This window comes from Protopterus annectens, chromosome 7.part0 (assembly GCF_019279795.1).
Source record: "Protopterus annectens isolate FY-2018-M chromosome 7.part0, PAN1.0, whole genome shotgun sequence".
NCBI classification, from domain to species: Eukaryota; Metazoa; Chordata; order Ceratodontiformes; family Protopteridae; genus Protopterus; species Protopterus annectens.
Genome location: NC_056739.1, coordinates 181,365,640 through 181,379,396, shown reverse-complemented (window position 1 = coordinate 181,379,396; position 13,757 = coordinate 181,365,640).

Here is a 13,757-nt window from a genome sequence, read left to right as displayed (position 1 = left end):
ATGGAGCATGCCTCTTAACTGTCCAGATTTTTGGAGAACGTCCAGATTTTTTCTTCATATTTTTGGTCTGTTCCTCATAAAATTTGTGGTTTTCTGGCAAATCACTGTGATGATCTGAGGATTGAAGTCACTAAATGACAAACATTTGAGTTTCAGATTTAAAATTCTTCAGAAAAATGTATAGTAACACAAACCCTGTTACTCTAGCAATTTTCTAAGTTTCAAAGAGCAATATTTAAAATCTGTCCCAATTTTTGGTCTTTTGTCCCCCATTTTTTCAGGCTTTGTCCAGATTTCTTGCACTAAAAGATTGAGAGGTATGATATAGAGATCCAGGAATATACCATAGTCATTTTAGAGATTCAGGAATGTACCATAGTCATTTTAGAGATTCAGGAATGTACCATAGTCATTTGAGGGTGAGCTATGGTGGAAATCATTGAGCATCTGTGGGATAGTTCTGCTTCTCAGGGCATAGGAAAGGGAATTCATTAGCACCAAGATGAACCCTAGTGGAACCAGAGGGCACAACTAGTTTCTAGGAAAGTGTGTGTGGGAGTGGCTAGAATGCTAATGACAGAATCTTTCTGAGGCTTTCAGTCTCGAATAATGTCATCTCTCTCTAGTGCACATCATACCTTTGTGTATGCCACACATAAACACTCCCACATGAAGTCATTTGCACAGGTTCTCACATTAACACGTGCTCTCACTCCACTGTAAATCTCAATCTGTCAGTTCTGGACACTGACTAATAATGTGCTTTAGAAATGAAGCAGGTGTATCAGTATGAGGATCTGATTCTGTAAGCATGTGCACGTGTATGTGCATGTGTCTGTGAAGATTGTGCATGTGTATCAGTATGAGGATGTGACACTTTGTAAGCATGTGCGTGTGCACATGTCTGTGAAGAGTGTGCAGGTCTATCATTATGAAGATCTGACACTCTGCAAACATGTGCACGTGCATGTGCACGTCTGTGAAGAGTGTGCAGGTTTATCATTATGAAGATCTGACACTCTGCAAACATGTGCATGTGCATGTGCACATGTCTGTGAAGAGTGTGCAGGTCTATCATTATGAAGATCTGACACTCTGCAAACATGTGCACGTGCATGTGCACATGTCTGTGAAGAGTGTGTAGGTGTATCATTATGAAGATCTGACACTCTGCAAACATGTGCACGTGCATGTGCACGTCTGTGAAGAGTGTGTAGGTGTATCATTATGAAGATCTGACACTCTGCAAACATGTGCACGTGCATGTGCACGTCTGTGAAGAGTGTGTAGGTGTATCATTATGAAGATCTGACACTCTGCAAACATGTGCACGTGCATGTGCACATGTCTGTGAAGAGTGTGCAGGTGTATCATTATGAAGATCTGACACTCTGCAAACATGTGCACGTGCATGTGCACGTCTGTGAAGAGTGTGTAGGTGTATCACTATGAAGATCTGACACTCTGCAAACATGTGCACGTGCATGTGCACGTCTGTGAAGAGTGTGCAGGTTTATCATTATGAAGATCTGACACTCTGCAAACATGTGCATGTGCACATGTCTGTGAAGTGTGTGTAGGTGTGTCAGTATGAAAATCTGACACTGTAAGCACATGCATGTACACATGTCTGGGAAGAGTGTGCAGGAGACCATTTTCTGGGGGGGTACAGGACAGGAAGGCAATTTGATCTAAATGTTGGAGCAAAAGACAAGAAGCATAGTAAATGGGAAAAATAATGACTAATTTAATAAAAATATAGCAAAGTGAAGGACACAAGCTTTATGTATTCACAAATGAAGGTTTTGCAAATTATTAGTAGAAACTCCTTTTTTGACTTGGAAAAAAGCCAAAAATTCTTTATCTGTTGAACATTGAGTATATTTAAGATGTGGGTTTATACCAGCTGCCTGTAATGTTGTGTCATTTGTATGCCATTGCCAGATCATGTCTCTATCTGTGGGGTAAAATACTTGGCTAGATTGCTCATCATTTTTTTTTTCCTTCAGCATGTTTAATTTTAATTATGCACCTCTTTCTAGGACCACTGCACTTTGTTTTTGTGACAAAGGGTGACTAATTAATGAAAAATATAGAATAGTACAGGCACAACAATTCATCAGGCCCAAGAGGCTGCACACTTCAATTACAACATCTTGGGGAAGTGGCACATTTGGTATGGCTTCAATGTTCTTGTGGTGTGCTGAGATTCCATGTTTTCATGATGTAGCCACAGCACACCAAAGATTTTTGTAAGGCTAATGTTGTAGTGTGAGGTAGATGGGTTCTAGTGACCTGTAGAGTGCCTCTGTTCTGATCCCATGTATCTAAATGATATCACCGAAATCCCTCACACTGGGAATATCACAAGGAGCTTGTGGCATGGTCTTTAAAAGTGTTAATGGCTGATTACATTCTAGAAATATGCTTTGTGTGTCTTCTCACCTTGACATGAGCTGAGAATGTTGCAGTGTGTCCGAGCTAATAATTTCATGAGGTAAGGTGAAATTCTGAGAATATACTTATGTCACAGAGGTCAAAAATTATGTAATCAGCTGTTGGAGATAAGTGCCTTTTCTTAGGTATTTCTGTGACGGCTGAAGAACATAAATCTGTACGACAGCCATATCCTTTATTTTCAGTATCATGAAAACGGGCAGCACCCTTGGAGACGGACCTTCCATTTTCTTAGAAAATCCTTGATATTCCAGCTACTGCTGTTCCTGTTCTACTTTACTACAAATACAAAACAGGTTTAGCCAGTGTGGCTGGATCATTAGCTGTGGGACATCTGGACAAATATGATGATGAGCTTCAATGTTCTTGAACTTTTTGAATCCTGTTTGGATGTGTATGCAGTGCTGTTTGCGCTGGTATGTTTTGGGTGGAAAGGTTGAGCAATACAGTTAGTGTATATAACCTGTATTAGTCCTACCTCCAAACAAGTCTAATGGCTGAGCAGTGAACCATGGCTAACCTGCACCACAGAAAATGTAACATTTTCTTCCATTGGCAAGTATATCACATGTATATGTTCTTTGTATTAGCAATATTGGGATTTCACATGGAAAACTCTTATTTTCCAGCACTCCGGTGAAGCTTTAGACATTACCTTTTGCCACTTTGGTTTGATAGGTTAACTGAGGTTTCACTGTCAGGAAATTCTTGTTTGTAAGAAGTTGCTTGATTTTTGTAGTTCAGGCAATAGACACATGTTTAATCAGACCTGGAAGATGCAGCCACGCCATGACCTTGTGGAGTAAAGCTACATTGTCTGAGACTATATCTTACTTGGTATTACAGTCTGTCTTGACATTAGACTGACATGATTGCCAATGGATACATAATTTCATGTTTTGTAGTTTTGAAAGCCAGCAATGTGCAAAATGGTTTATTCTTAATTCACCTCTTCAGAGACATACTGATTATTCACTTTGATGGAAAAATGTGCCTTCAGTGTTTTTGCATAGTTTCTTTGTCTTCTGTGTTATACTTGAGGAAAGTTTTTTTATGGATATTTTACCTTTTTCACTTTGTTTTGAATGTGCCCAACATTTTCCACTTCGTGTCTATGTTCTCTGTTGCTTGTGATTCAGATGTTTTAAATATCATTGCAAGGTCATGTTTCCCTGTGGGAGTCAAGGTTTAATCCTTTAGCATTTTCCATCTTAACCCAGATGGCATACAGCCAAGAAATTAAATATTTACCTCTCCAAAACTACAAGCTCATAAATCGCAGCCTTCTGCACTTGTCAGATGTGCCAAGCATCAACAGCTTATTAGTAATGTTTGGCTTGGGAAAGTACATGCAAACTCTTAGTCATTATTGCTGGGTGGAAATTCTGTGTAAGGAGGTAGTCTGCTTTTATTGTAATCCTTAGCTTCACCTCTAAGAAAATATGCTCAGCAATGCTCCACACCTGCTAACCAGCATAGTACAAAAGCACAACACACCTGTTAACTGGCATAACACAAAAGCATACCACACCTGTAGCCAGCATAGTACAAAGGGACAGCACGTCTGTTAACCAGCATAGTACATAAGCACAGCACACTTGTTACACAGCATTGTACAAGACATAGCATGTTTCCTTGCATAATTTTCTATATTAGCAGCAGGCAAAAAGACAGTATTAAACTTTTCCTATTAGTTTTCACATTTTTGAGTGAAGGATGTTGGATTTATCAAAATAAGGAATATGAAAGAGGTAAGCACTAGCCATATCATTAGACCATGGAACTCTTTGCAGTGCAGCTCAATATATTGTTGGTCTTCGCCATGCTTTTTCACATTACTTAAGCTATGACAGTATTACATTAAGACTTAGGTCAAAGTATCCTCAAGGAACAGAGAGGTATACAGGGTGAGGCATGACTTCCAGGGACTATGTCATCCTCCTTACACTGTACAGGATACTGATAATGCCATGTCTAGGGTACTGTGCACAGGTTTACAGATCTTACAAATCAAATTAAAGCATCTTCCTTGAATAGGTGTAACGTGGAAATACCAGAATGGTAAACTGTACTTCAGGACTCAGATACAAGTAAATACTTGAAAAGCTCGGTATGTGCACATTAAAAGAATGACTAGAATGGAGGAGATTTGGACATACTTTAATGTTTGGGAAAAAGTGGATCCACACAGCTAAAGAAAAAGGAGAGATGGGGAGAAGAAGATGTGGATGGCGATATATAGGGAACTCTTCCCTCACAGAAAGGGTTGTATGGCTAAAGAATGAATTGCTAAAAGCAGTAAAACAGTTTAAGTTATCAGTGTGTTCAGACCTTCTTGGAACAGAGAACATATGGGCCCCACACTGAAGAAAATGTGGGAATGGGCGGATAATCGCTAGTCCTCAATTTGTCTAATAGGAATCTAACTAAATATGAAATACAGGTCCTAGACAAAGGCCTTACTTTTATTCCTACTAGTAAGAGTAACCCTATAGATACCATTTTAGACATTAAGATGTTTGCAAGAAATATTCAATTAAAACTGGATTATGGTAAAAATCCACACTTCTGTGAAATAAAAACATCCTTTGGTCTATAAAAATACTGGTTGTTTCAGTTTTGTTTCTATAAAGTGAGCAGCTGCTGTGTATGGTGCTGATGGACATATTTATCGTATCTCTGCCTTATTGTATTTGTGAGGGCACTGGAATCTTCACCCGTTGGTGGCGTGTGACTTTTTCATTAACGTTTGCCTTCTTGGAACAGATTAAAGAATGATAGATGCCAGGATTTTGTTAGGGGCATTTTTTTGTTTGTTTTTTTTTTTTTTTTTTTTTTTTGCAACACTCAGATGGCATTGAAAAGGCCATTGGTCAGCTTTCATCTACATCTTCATATGTTCATAGGATAACAGAGTGAAGTTAGAAAGAAGACTATTTGTCTTGCAGTAATTTAGTCTCAGTGTAAAAATGTGAACTCACCAGGAAACCCTTCTGACTACAGGACAGAATTTCCACTGGCTACTGGATCACACTCCCTACCCAAATGATAGGTTATATCTGGCACCAATGTTACATGGAACTGACCAGAGTGGCACAATTCCTGAAAGAATATAAGGGCTGCATCAATATACCTTCACAAATAATGAAAAAGGTCATCACTTAGGGAGATCCATTGTTGAAATACTGCCTTTCCACAATATGATACCATGACCTCATTATAGGAGTGATCCAAAATCTTCAATCAGGTGGACAGGTAACCAAAACAAGCACTGGCTAGAAATAAGTTGTTAAGTTTGTCACAACCAAAGATGCTTAAATGGGAAATGCAGAAATAATGCAAAATAATGTGTTTGTCTCTGTGACATATAACATTGAAAATCTTGCTCAGTGTTATTAATTCTTGCTTATATGACCATGGGGAAATCACTTCTGACATTTACATCCAAAAAATGTTTTCATAGACAATATAGAAGGTGTGGTGACAGGAAAGGTCAAAAAATTATGCAAATGTTCATAAAGTCTGCCACTGCTCAGAACAAGTGACATACTTTATATTTGCAGTGTTTAAGCTTTGGTATAGCAGTTGATCGGAAAATAATTGATCTTTCATGAATGAATGAATAGTGACTAATTTTGTGATCTTTCACAGAGACACCTTATACTGTTACTACAAAGTCAGGAACTTGGCAGCTTAAACTGCCTTACAGTCCAAGATCTTTCAGACACTAAAAGTACTCAATTTTTGTTTCATTTGCTATCAGCTAACACACTATGCTTTTGTGTACTCATTTGTAACTTTAAAATGGAAAATGTGGAATGTCAGACAAACACTGCTGCTTGTGTGTCATTCATTTCTGATTTTCTTTTATAATGGCAGAATTTTGGGGATCTGTATGCTTACTACAGTCTCAAGTCATCTTTGGTGCGATTATCTCATTTCCCTTAAATCATATGTGTGCCCATAATATATGCAGACAAGCATATGTGTCTGCATATGTTGTGGGCATGCATATGCATGTCATTAACATATACAGACAAGCATATTTAGATTGCTAAAGATGTGTCTGCATAAACACATGTATTGCGCCATGTATATTTATTCTGCACACTAAAGGAATGTAGGAGATGGCATATGATAAACATTTACAGACTGACATTGCCACATCAGTAGCAAAGGTATCAGGATTAACTAAGTATTTATCTTAATCACAATAAAATAGTCACATCCAACTGAATAAAATAAAAATAGATTCCCATCAGCGTGTAGGATGATTTTCTCACAAAATTTATTAGTAACAACCACCAGATATAAGCGCTTTCATCTCACAATGAGACTTCATCAGATACCCAGATAAGTATTCATCTTATAATGAGAACAGTGGGTAACATGCATTTGTGGAAGTGTCATTCTAGAAGTTGTGGGAGGAGAGCATTTATAATATCAGGTTTAGTGGTTAATTAAGGATACAACTTCTGATGTTTTTCAGTAGGTATCTTAAAAGCATCTGCCCATATTTTAGGATGCAGCTTTCCATACTGAAGCATCTCCTGTGTTCATCTTTCATCACCTTAGCCAAAAACAGGACTGGCACAGCTGTCTGCTCCAGACAGGATATTAATCTCCATGTATGAAGTGTGTCAACATTTTAGAGTAGAGACTATCTGTGGAAACAAGACCCAAAGCTACATTCTACTGACATGTACTTGAACTGTGTTCGTGTTATCGTCTCTGATGTCCCTGATTAGGGTGTGTCCTGCACAATCAAAACTGGTCCTCCATTTTCTTCTACAGCAAACATACATGAGTAACCTTTTTTTGAAAAGAGTGCCAAAAACACAACTCTTACAGGATGTTCAAGTGCCAAGCTTGACTAGACTTGTCATTAAGAACAGTCAAAAGGCTTGTGAGAAAAGTAAAAAAAATTAAGGAGACCTATGATAAAAGTAAACACGAAATGTAAGCCCATGATGTCAGTAGTCAGGATACTCCCCTCTGCTGGTTCCAGATAGAGTGGCATGCAGAATATACCCAAGTGCTTCTGTTGGGTGCTGGCTCCAGGGGTTGCCTATCTCTGTTACATGACATCACATGCAGTTCTTGAGATACAGTGCTGTGACAAAAGTAAATATCCTACCCCCAGGCGAAGTATTCCACTAAAATGTTTAAATCAATTCCATCCAATCTCCAGATTTGCTTCTCATCACTACATTGGACTTTTACCCACAAAGCAGTATTATCATCTACGCTTGCCTATCCATGTTGGTTTGTACCTCATACTGATCTTACAGATGATGCAGCAAGACACTGATCTTGCAGATGATGCAGCAAGACACCGATCCTGCAAATGATGCAGCGAGACACTAATCGTACAGATGATGCAGCGAGACACTGATCCTACAGATGATGCAATGAGATACTGATCCTACAGATGATGCAGTGAGACACTGATCCTACAGATGATGCCATGTGACACTAATCGTACAGATGATGCAGCGAGATACTGATCCTACAGATGATGCAGCGAGACACTGATCCTACAGATGATGCAGCGAGACACTGATCCTACAGATGATGCAGCGAGACACTGATCCTACAGATGATGCAGTGAGACACTGATCCTACAGATGATGCAGTGAGACACTGATCCTACAGATGATGCAATGAGACACTGATCCTAAAGATGATGCAGCAAGATATTGATCCTACAGATGATGCAATGAGATACTGATCCTACAGATGATGCAGTGAGACACTGATCCTACAGATGATGCAGCGAGACACTAATCGTACAGATGATGCAGCGAAATACTGATCCTACAGATGATGCAGCGAGACACTGATCCTACAGATGATGCAGTGAGGCACTGATCCTACAGATGATGCAGCGAGACACTAATCGTACAGATGATGCAGCGAGATACTGATCCTACAGATGATGCAGCGAGACACTGATCCTACAGATGATGCAGTGAGACACTGATTCTACAAATGTAGTGAGACACTGATTCTACAGATGATGCAATGAGATACTGATCCTACAGATGATGCAGTGAGACACTGATCCTACAGATGATGTAGTGAGACACTGATCCTACAGATGATGCAGTGAAACAATACTGCACTTAGAAACCAGTATTCCTTCAAAATCATGAGGACGGGAGATCTGAGCAAGCATGAAGATTTCAAGTGAAAGCACATATTAAATGCCTAGTGTGTACTTTGAGCTTGGGTTAGACGTTAAGGGGGATATTAAGGAGGGGAATATTCCTAGATCATATTAATCAAGTGTCCAGATTTTCGTAGAATGTCCAGATTTTTGCCTTATGTTCTTTGTCGGTTCCTCAAAAAGTTTTGCTTTTCTGGCAAATAACTGGCTAATTATTGTGGATTTTATTCAGAAAATAATGACAGACATTTGAGTTTCAGACTTCATACCCATCAGGAAACTCATGCTAATGCAAAACCTTTTATTCTATCAACTTTCTAAGTTTGTAAGAGCAATATTTAAAAAAAATTGTCCATATTTGTAGGCCTTTGCCCACCAATTTTTTATGGCTTTGTTGATATTTCTTGCTCTAAGAGGTTGATAGGTGTGTCTAGATGTCCTTTTCTATTTAAAAATGAAGTGAAGGACATGAACAAGTCAGCAAGAGTTCCATTCCAAGCTGTGACTGGCGCATCTCCGGTAATAATAGCAGCGTGCATTGGCACCGTTGGCACCTTCTAGAAGTTATTAAAACTATTCATAGATTCGTACTAGGCTAATTGCCCTTGTGGGCCATTTTAAGCCTAGCCAATTATCCCTTGTGAGACTCAAACCCTGCACCTTGTGTTTGTAAGGCAAACACCTTAACCATTAGGCCACCCTCCCTTACTGTTACTTGCTTTCTACAACATGTATATTCAGAGTCTAGCATGTCATTTCACTCTCATGCTCTGTGACAACTCTGTGCTGAAAGGTGCGTGTTCTTTTTATTTACCAGTAACTTCTTTAGACAGTGATCATTTACATAGTTAAAGTTGGACAACTAAAAACAAAAAGTGTAGAAGGGTAAAAACAAAGATGAGACAGCACAGGTAGCCCCAAGTCAGTGCTATTAGTCATTAGACAATTAGGCAATTTAGCTTCATTAGTATGACAACTAGTACGGGAAGAAATTTTACAGTTTTAAAAACATAACAAAATAAATGGACACAGCATCGGTAAATCCAGTGACCTCAGTGGAGCTATAGATATATGGGTGCACTGATTCAGTGAACTAGGAAGTCTTCTACTGCCCCTCCTCCCTACCATTATGGCAATACTGACTATCTATTTTTTTTCTCATCACCTTTTTTGTAAAAGTAACCATCTTCCCTTGCATTTGGTCACTACATGAATTCCATCACCATCTAGCGCTCCATTCTGCACTCTATCTCGCTCTCTCTCTATACATATATATATATACACACACACACACACACACACACACACACACACACACACACACACACACACACACACACACACACACACACACAGACATCCATACACATATACATACATACCTATATATATAAAATGTAATTTGTGGTGGACAGTAGGTTTGAAGGCCCTGAAACTGAAAAATTTCAGTTCTGACACTATTTGTAATTTGCCATTGACAAATTTCTTTTTTGTAAATTTATATTGATGCCATGTGAAGAGGCAGCTGCATGGCTCTGTCTGAATCACAGTGGTGGGTTACTGGATGAAAGTCGATCATTCATTAGTATCTTCATATATAAGTCTATAAGCAATAATTCATAACAGTCAAGCTCGGCAGTGTATTCTGAATGTGGCAAATACTGTTTGGCTGTTGTCATATGCAGTTAAGCAGGGTGGCGTCAGTGTGGCGGCAGAACTAATGCAAGAGGGAGTACAATGTTTTATACAAACTTGACAAGATCTAATTTTGTTACTAAGCTACAATTACACGTACTTTGTCATTCCTCTAAATTGTTACTGTCAGTGTGGAAACTAGAAAATGCAATAAGTCAGTGCAAGGCCATTACAGAAAATAAGATGTTTGTCTGTGCTACCATTGACTAGACTTCAGCAGCAAGCTTTGATGGTCAGAATGATAGAGAGAAAATGGACAGGATTTCATAACTGATGAATAGCATTCCTACCCAGGGAAGAAGAGGTTGGCTGCTGTGGGTTTGCCCCCTAGGGGAAATGGAGGCATAACACATTGCTGTATCAACCAGCATGAGGAAGACATTAGACACTGCACATAATATTCTAATGACGCTCTGCATTGCTGGAGAATTATGATAAAAAAGCAAAATTAACCATCAGGTTACCATTAGGACCCCCACACACTCAAGGCACTCATACCATACTAATGTTTTGACAAGTGGAGAAGTTTGGTCTTAGACAAGGGTAACAGGATCTCTAAAAAAGCAGTTAGGTTTAAAACTGATAAAAGGGTTGCAATATGGTCAACAAAGAATGTTTTCTAAATGGCATCTCGGATTTTAGTATGAAACTGGAAAAATGCATTATGCAAATGCATGAAGTGAACATTAAGATGGAGTTATTTTGGCTTTGCAAAGGTGAACTAACTGACAACAACTTGAAAATTTACAAATGGATGTCTCTAGAATCCAGTAAGAGTTAATTTAGACCCAAAGATGCTAGAAATGTGGGCAGATCAGTGAGGGTACATGACAATATTGCGAAAAGTGTCAATGTATTGTAAATTAAGGACAGGGTGTAAACTTGCTATCCACAAAATATGAAACGTGCTAAATCAACCCACAGAAAGCATATGCACTTAGCTGTATAGTCCAGACAATGCCTGTAGATGTTGTTACTTGGTAAATACATGTATAAACAGTTAACATTATCCCCATGAAATGAGGCATTGAAAGAGTGTAATTTGTATCAACTGAGAGAGAGGGACTGGAGATCAGCTGAAAAACTGTTTCTGCTATCCTATAATGCTTCTTTTATGAGATTAGATTAGCTGTAAAAGCAAACTTGATAAATGTATTCAGCCATCACAAATTTAATTTCATCAGCAGTATTTTATTTTGTAAAACAGCTAATCATCACATTTTGCTTTCCATACATAAAAAATGTCCAGCTCAGCAATTACTGTAAGGATAAACATTTCAGCTTCTGCAGTATTATATCTTTATCTGTAAAAAAAATTTATCTTTGGAAAGACAGAGGTGCACATTTAAAGAAAAAAATGTTCCTTTAACATTGTCAGAAACACAACACATTCTCACAAACTTGACAAAGATGCATTCAGTTATAGATTTCTGGGCAGAACTAGTACTAAACCCTTTTATTTTCTTTCACTTAACAAACCAGTTTTTTTTAATTCATAGTCAGCTGGATAAGCCTGCTCTACAGTTTGTTTAACATGAAAGTATTGCAATTTCCATATGCCAAGGCACAGTCACAGTCAGGCCAGTATTCATTTGTTGTTTAAAGCATTCTGTTTATGAAACAGACAAGAAAATGCGGAAATAAAAAATCACCTAGGAAAAAAAACTTAATACCCTGTCATTACATGCAAAATAATTCCTGTGTATGCCTGCTTTACAAGAACTCAGAGCTTCACATACTCCCAAAGGGCAAGTCTGAGAGTAAAGTATGAGAGATTCTTGATATCAAAATCTGAGGGCATGGGAAAAATTCTAACACAAATTTTGCTGGCAGATACCTTGTTTTTTACAACTGGAGGGAAAGTATGAATACTATAAAGTCAGCAGACTTTTCTGTTCTCATATTTCACTGTATGTCTGTCACTGTAAGTATTTTCAGGTACACATACACCTTGCACACAGACATGTGGAAAAATCTACACAGGGATACTCACATGTATATATACACACACACACACACACACACACACACACACACACACACACACACACACACACACACACACACAAACAGACACAGGGATTCCTAAATACAGACACACACACACACACACACACATGATCACAACAGATACAAGGGTGTGCGCACACATACACATAGAGAGAGAGACACACACACACACACACAGACAGGGACACACACACAGAGACAGGGACACACACACAGAGGGTCAGGGACACACACACACAGAGTCAGGGACACACACACAGACACAGGGATTCCCACATGCAGAGATGGACACACACACACACTCATATCCACACAAAGACAGAAACAGACACACACACACACACACACACACACAGAAATAGGGGGATACACATTCACAGACAGAGACAGGGACACACACACCTACAAAGACAGAGATAGGGACACACACACACATACACACACACATACACACAGAGTCAGGGACACACACACACATACACAGACACAGGGATTCCCAAAGACGGACACACACACAGACACACACACACACACACACACACACACACACACACAGACATGCATGTGCACACACACACACACACACACACACACACACACACACACACACAGAGTCAGGGACACACACACACACCCAAGGATTCTCACATACAGAGATGGACACACACACACACACACACACACACACACACACACACACACACACACACACACACACTCATACCCACACAAAGACAGAAACAGGGACACACACAAAAACAGGGACACACACACACACACCTACAAAGACAGAGAGAGGGACACACACAAAGACAGTGACACACCCTACCACACACATACAGGGACAGGAATACACACAGACAGAGACAGGGATGCACACACACACACACACACACACACACACAGGGACACACACTCACAGAGACACACACACACAGACACACGCATACAGAGAGAGACAGGGACATACACACACACACACACACACACACACATACAGACAGGGGGACACACGCACACATGCAAACACACACACACACACACACAGATAGGGACACACACACAGTGACAGGGACACACACAAATACCCACACACTCTCAGAAACAGGGACACACACACACACACAAAGACAGTGACAGAGACACACACACAGACACACACACATACACACACAGAAACAGGGACACACACAGACACAGACAGTGACTCACACACACACACACACACACACACACAGTGAGAGACACAGACAGTAAGAAACACACACACAGAGTGAGAGACACACACACAGTGAGAGACACACACAGAGTGAGACATACATGCACACAGAGTTAGAGACACACACTTGCGCAAACACACATAAGCACACACACTGACAGTGAGAGACACACATAGACAGTGAGAGACACAAACACACAAAGACAG